This window comes from Macrotis lagotis, chromosome 1, assembly GCF_037893015.1.
Source record: "Macrotis lagotis isolate mMagLag1 chromosome 1, bilby.v1.9.chrom.fasta, whole genome shotgun sequence".
Lineage (NCBI taxonomy): Eukaryota > Metazoa > Chordata > Mammalia > Peramelemorphia > Peramelidae > Macrotis > Macrotis lagotis.
Genome location: NC_133658.1, coordinates 859,314,354 through 859,321,638, shown reverse-complemented (window position 1 = coordinate 859,321,638; position 7,285 = coordinate 859,314,354). Strand labels below are relative to the sequence as shown.

General features: G+C 39.9%; 1 protein-coding gene across 1 annotated transcript in view; it reads right to left on the bottom strand.

Moving 5' to 3' along the window:
• The window catches only part of TRIM62 (tripartite motif containing 62), a 91,778-nt gene that overhangs the window by 3,068 nt on the left and 81,425 nt on the right, over window positions 1-7,285 (bottom strand). The window lies entirely within an intron of this gene.

The following is a 7,285-nucleotide window of genomic DNA, read 5'->3' as shown; positions in this document are numbered from 1 at the left end:
CCTTAGCAAAACTAGGATATTGAATAAGATTTCTAAGATGCTTTTTATTTCTGAATCTTAGGAACTTGAGACAGGCATTGAAGTGCAGATAAATAGAATGAGCTCTAGAAAACAGGTTTGGTGAGGGAGAAGACCTTCAAGTAAGTAGAAAAATTGGAAAGATAATTTGGAGTGAAAGATTATAAAGTACCTTTATTGTTTCTGGCCAAAGGGCAAGTCTGGCAGAGTGGGAATCACTGGATTTTCTTCAGCAGAAAACTAACATATAGGAATAAGTATTAAAAACTTATTGAGGGGAGGCATCTAGGTGGCATGGATAGAGCACTGGTCCTGGAGACAGGAGGACCTGAGTTCAAATTTGGCCCCAGACACTTAATAATTACCTAGCTGTGTGACCTTGGGCAAGTCACTTAACCCCATTGCCATAAATAAATTTAAAAAAATTTTAAAAGAACTTATTGAGAAGCAACTAAATGATACAGTGGATATTCTGGCTTTGGAGTCAGGAGAGGACCTGAATTCAAACCTGAGCTCAAACACTTTATAATTACCTATCTGTGTGACTCCATTGCCTTGCAAAAACTTTAAAAAAAAACAAACCTTATTGATGGAAATTTGTGTGTCTATGTGTCTGGATGGGGAGGAATAGAAGAAAAATAATAGTATATGGCATTTTAAGGTTGCAAAACACTATATACTTTATTTAAAATTTATTTTTCCCAATGTAAAGACCTACAGACAGCATTCTGTGGGGGGGGGGAGGAAGTGAAATTAGAGGAAAATTTTAAAATTCAAAATAAATTAATTTTAAAAAATTATTTTTCCAACTACATGTAGCAGTAGTTTTCAGCAGTCTTTTTATTTTACATTTTTATCTCTCCTTTCCCTCTCCCCCTTCCCCTGACAGAAAGCAATGTCTATAACCATACTAAGCATAGATCCATAGTAATCATGAAGAAAACACTATATTTTCAAAAAATCTCATCCTCATCCAACCTTGTGAGGCAGATGCATTTTGCAGATAGGAAAACTGAGGTTTAGAGATCAAAAGACTTACCCAGGATCTCATTAACTAGGAAGTTTCAGGGATGGATTTCAGGTCTTTCCTGATCCTAGTTTAGAGCAAAGGTCTTTGTATCCCAGGATTTCTTTGCTGGGAGCTTGCTCAGCTATCTACTCTCTTAAGAGTATTTTATGGGAGTTATGGGAGAAATGCCCTGAATTTAAGCCATATGAGAGAGTGGTTTTGGGTGGGTGGGTGGGGGTTAGGGAGTCTTAGTTCACTAAGACTCAGTTTCCTTATCTGTAAAATGAAGACTTGTACCCTATACTTTGTAAGCTCTTGAAGAAAATCAATTTTTAAAACCTTAAGTCATTCTATAAATTAATTTAAATCAAATAAAAATAAAAATCCATAAAATATTTATTAAATTCCTACCACATATACACACAAGCATTAGATGTATAAAGAAAAGGGGGGTCAATATCTGCCCTAAAGAGGCCAATCTGCCCACAATCTGCTACGTGAACTGCAAAATGTCTACAGAAAAGTAAAATATGGAAAAAGATTATTGGGGTAAAAAAAAAAGAAACCTAGGCAAAGAAAATTTGAGAAAGGAGAGTCTCTTCAGTTGGGCAAATCAGGGAAAGCTTCTTGGAGGAGGGATTAGGCACCTCAACTCAGCTTGAAGGAAAAGGCTTTCTGGAAGGGGGAGATTTAGGAATTCATTCTAGGAATGAGGAACAATGAGATGCAAACATGAGGTGAGAGATGCTGTGTTGAGTTCAGGTTGACTGGAACATAAGAGCAAATTATACTTAACTGAATCTGGGCATGTTTGTTTCTGTCTCTCCTTCTTTCCTTCCTCTGTCTCTCTGTATATCTGTTTCTGTCTCTGACCCTCTGTCTCCTCTTTTTCCAGCTCTCCCCTCTCTCTCTCTCTCTCTTCCTCCTCTTTCCCATTCTCTCTTATATCTCCATCTGTTTCTTTGTCTCTCTATGAGAATAAAATTCTACTGAATCATTTCTGCTTAGGGTACTAGTCCTGGAAGGGGCTGGAAGGTAAACTTTAGATCTAGGCTCTAGGGTCTGCCAGAGCTGGAGGGGCCTTAGAACACAGACTGTCAGCACTGGCAAGGAACTTTAGAATACAGAATATCTGACCTAGAAAGAACCTTACAACATAGAATGACAGAACTAGGCAGAACTTTAGAATAGTCAAATTGGAGGAATCTTAGATCCTTTCATTTTACAGAGGGGGAAACTGAGGTTCAAAGAGGGGAACTAATTTTCCCAAGCTCACCGAGAAGATTTGGAGCATATTAAAGGATTAAACTCCAGGTCTTCTTTGCATGATATTATTGTCTTGTTCATGAGGAGCAATCCTTGAATTGCTAGCCAATTCGAAGTTGAATCTTTTTTCTTGGAAAAATTGATGGAAAAGAAGGAAGACCAAACCACACCCACTATAAAAATGTCCCCACTAGTAATCCACAGTGAGGGGATCTAACCCATTTTAGACATCTGGCCCATCAAAATCCCCCATCCTGGGGGCAGCTAGGTGGCGCGGTGGATAGAGCACTGGCCCTGGAGTCAGGAGTACCTGGGTTCAAATCCGGCCTCAGACACTTAATAATTACCTAGCTGTGTGGCCTTGGGCAAGACACTTAACCCCACTGCCTTGCAAAAACTAAAAAAAAAAAAAAAATCCTAAGCCTCACCTCTGCCTTTCAGTTACTTTCTTTCTTTTTTTTTTAAGGTTTTTGCAAGGCAATAGGGTTAAGTGACTTGCCCAAGGCCACACAGCTAGGTAATTATTAAGTATCTGAGACCAGATTTGAACCCAGGTACTCCTGACTCCAGGGCCAGTGCTCTATCCACTGTGCCACCTAGCCACCCCTTTCAGTTGCTTTCTTTACCATCTCCTGCAACCTTAATACCCATTCAAACAGAGAAGTCCCCTCCAGAAGGGAAGCTGATGCCATCCCCCTCCTTTCCCCCAAGATCCTCTGTTTTTTTTTAACAACCAGGACAGAAGGAATTGACTCCCAGCAGCAGTACCACATTATCAAGAAAGGCATTAAGTAAGTATGAAGGGCAGGATCAAGAAGAGGGGGATCTCTGGGATGAGACAATGGCTAAGGGCTCCCTCTGTCCTGGCAGAATTTGCACCTTTGGCTGTTGGGATTCTTGGCCTCAATTGCTTCTGCCTGGAGCCTGTTGATCAACTGATGCCACTCCCTGCTGTCTTCCAGCTCCCATTGCTGACATTGGCAGGTTCTGGCAATGCCCACTCACCCCTGGGCTCAGTCACTCCTGCTGAGATAAAAAACAGGCAGCTACTGTCCTGAGAATTCCAAAAGCTGATAGCAGCAGGTGGCTGTCACAGATAGAAAGCCTCACCTGGGCCCTCTCCATCTAAGGATAGCACCTCCCCTTCTCCCAATATGGCCTTCACACCCCAGGATGATTGGGGCTAGTGAGAAAGTGAACTCTGGGCATTTTAGAATGCAAAATGTAAGCTTGCAGCCTTGAAAATTCAGGAGTTCTAGCAAAAAGGACTTTTTCTTAATTTTATCTCTATTGGTAACCTGGAATAAGAGCTCTTGGGGGGGGGGGGCAGACAGGGCTAAGTTTCCTGGAAAGTTGAGGGCCTAGAGAGTCTTCCCACAGGGTTCTTAGACTCCACACAGGAAGGCAGAGGCCCCCAAATAGATGGAGAAGCACAGGGCTCATCTGGAGGGGTGCCAAAGTTGGGAGGGCAGGGAAACTAAACTCTCCAAGTGAAGGAGGGGGCAGGACAATGAAAGCAGAACTCCAGAGGCTTCTGGCTTTGTGGAAAGTGAAGGAGTGGCTCCCACCTAGAGGGACCAGAGCTCTTAGAGGGGACTTTTAGGAGAGCAAAGACACACTATTCAGAGGAATCTGAGAATTCAGGACAGAGGATTAAGGGAGTAAAAAGGGATCTCTTGTAGAAGTCATGTAGAAAGGGAACAGACATCTCAGAAATCTATAAAGGTCGAGCTATCAGAGAAGTTCTGGGGACCTGGTTTTTGGAGGAATAAGGTGGGATTTGAGAACAGTCTTCAGAGGAGCCCTTCGTGCAGAGGAGAGGGCACACAGAGGTTCACAGACTTGCAGCTGGAAGAGATCTGAGGCCAACTTTTTCATTTTACAGTTGAAGAAAATGAGTCACAGAAGGGTTGGAATGACTTGCTCAAGATCACTTAGTTAAGTGCCCAAGTTGGTACTGAATTCAGATTTGATACTAAATTCAAAACCTTTTCTATCAGTTATCTATCACTGGGAAGAGAGCAGAGCTCTCAAAAAGACCCTAGTCCTCAGGAAGACTCCAGGAGATGGGAACAGAGATTTTAGGGAAGGAAAGAAGATTTAGTTAGATGAGTCCCAGGAAGTGATAACAGGTGGAAATGAGAAGCCCACACATGGATGGCGGCTACTGCAATGGCATAGAAATGGGATCTAGAATATCATGTATGAGAAGCAAAAGAAGAAAGCCTGAACTGAACCCAGGAAAGAGGGAGATGGTGAAGAGGTTGAAGACATGTACATGAAGATCAGTGAAGGGGAAGGTCAAGAGAAGCAATATTATCATTTGAGTATTTCACAGATCACCTCAATAGAAACAAAAATAGTCTAGGAAAAGTTATCAACCTGGCTCAAAGGGACCATATAGTGGTACTGGGGAACTTTAAATTACCCAGACATCTGCTAGAGCTCTCTCATTTTTACTGAAGTAGAACATAACTCTTTAGCTTGTCTTAAGAATGATTCATTCTTCAAAAAAGTGGGAGACTAGACAAGAGATACAACTATTTTGGATCTGATAGGGAACCAGGGTCTGGAAAGAGAAACTGAGTCTTTGTTGGGAGTTAGAATTACCATTCCATCTTAGAATTTTTTTATTTTAGGTTTTTGCAAGGCAAATGGGGTTAAGTGGCTTGCCCAAGGCCACACAGCTAGATAATTATTAAATATCTGAGGTTGGATTTGAACTCAGGTACTACTGACTCCAGGGCTGGTGACCTATCCACTGCACCACCTAGCCATCCCCATCTTAGAATTTCCTAGAGAGAAGAAGAAAGTTAAAAATCATTTGCCATTCATCATAGATTTTCAAAGAATGAATTTCAAAGGATTCAAAGAAAGAATATGTAGAATCTCATTGCCTGAAAGTTTGAGAGGAAGTTAGAACAAAAGAGAAAAGAAAGATTTAAGAATGAAATTCCAAAGTTGCAAAGAGATAATTCCCAGAGTAAGGAAAGGGGGAACTCGTCTAATGAATGCATAATAAGGAGCTCATCAGCCAATTCAGATTTAAAGAAATGTATAAATGTATTTTCAGATTTTTTTTAGTTTTTTTTTGTTTTTTTTTTTTTTGCCAGGCAATGGGGTTAAACGTCTTGAGATCTGATTTGAACTCAGGTTCTCCTGACTCCAGGGCTGGTGCTCTATCTACTGTACCACCTAGCCACCCCTCAGATTTTTTCCAATGTATTCATCAGTTATGTTGCTTTTCCCTCTTTTTTTGTCTTTGAAATATTGTTATTTGTGAGCTGGCTCTCTAAGATGGGAAGGGAAACTGGGGGAAATTATGGTGATGTAACAAAAAGGATATCAATAACAACTCTGGTTTTTTTTTTAGAAATAGTCATTTTTTAAAGAGATTTTATTTTGAGTTTTACAATTTTTCTCCTAATCTTGCTTCCCTACCCCCACCCCCCACAGAAGACTGTTAGTCTTTACATTGTTTCCGTAGTATACATTGATCTAAGTTGAATGTGATCATAGAGAAATCATATCCTTAAGGAAGAAAAATCAAAGTATAAAAAAATAGCAAAATTTCATAATAAGATAATTTTTTTTCCTAAATTGAAAGTAATAGTCTTTGGTTTTTGAACAACAACTCATTTTAAAATAAATATGTACAAAAGAAGTAACAGCATAGAAGATAGAGAACCAGCTTTGAAGCCAGAAAGATCTGGGTTCAAGTCTCTGAGTCTTTTTTAGCTTTGTTATCCTTTAATTTAAACTCTGACTGATGGAAGCCAGAGGTGTACAAGATGCAGCAGGTGGGCTGCCTATGATCCACAGCCTTCTGTAGGGCAGCCTGAGCCAGATTAAAATTGGGAAATACTAACAAAATGAATAAAAATAAAATAAGTCATAGATAATGTATGATTTTCAAAGTCAATGTGTAATCCACAGAGATCCTAACTATTTAGGGGTGTCTGCATCCCCATTCTCCCTTTCTGTTTGAGTTTGATCCCAGAAATCTAGAAAGCCTCCATGGCTCCCTTTATCTATGAATCCCCTAGACCAATGAAATCAAGAGATCCAGTTCCTAGGCTTCCATATAGAGAATGGAGTCAAGAGATGAATAATACTCTGGAGATTTCTGTAAAAATAGGGTCAGGATCACTAAATTTCTGGATGAGCTTACATTTTGGAATATAAGGATGATAAAAAAAAAAGGTAAAAACAGAAAATGAAAACCAAATAGTTGCTAGGGAAGATGAGTTGATAATGCAGTGATAAAGGTGGACTTTGATTTGTCTCGGTTTTCTCTGTCAAAGGAGAATCATCTCGGAATTAGATACAAATGGAAAACAATTTACAAGGAATTTAAATCTGAGTAGAGTGAGTGGATGGTAAGAGAGAAGCTAATTGGATGAAAAAAAATTCTGATTTTATTTATTGTTGTTGTTTGGTTGTCCTACTCTTCATGGCCCCATTCGGAGTTTGCTTGGCAAAAATACTGGAGTGGTTTGCCATTTTCTTCCTCCAGTTCATTTTACAGATGAGGAAACTGAGGCAAAACAAATATGACTTAAGTGAATGAAGTTAGATTTAAACATAGGTGTCCGACTCCAGGCACAACATTCTATTCACTATGTTGCCACCTAGCCGTCCTAAGCTGCTAAGTCTCCCAAGGTGCTGAAACAACTTAAGAGATATGATAGCTAGGTTGCTTTCAGTGATCTTTAAAAAAGTCAGAGATAGGCAAACCTCTCAATGTTAATCTAAAAGGAGGAAAAAAAATTCTTGAAACCTATGGTTTGGGGAGCTTCACCTTTATTTCTGGAAATATTCTATACCACTGGTGAGCCAGATACCTAGAATCTGGAAGACTCAAATTCAAGTCTGGCCTCAGACCTTTACTAAGCTGTGTGACCCTGGACAAGTCCCTTACTCTCTTTTTTGCCTCAGATTTTCTCATCTATAAAATGGAAGGAAACAAGCAGTGAAGTGCCTACTATGTGT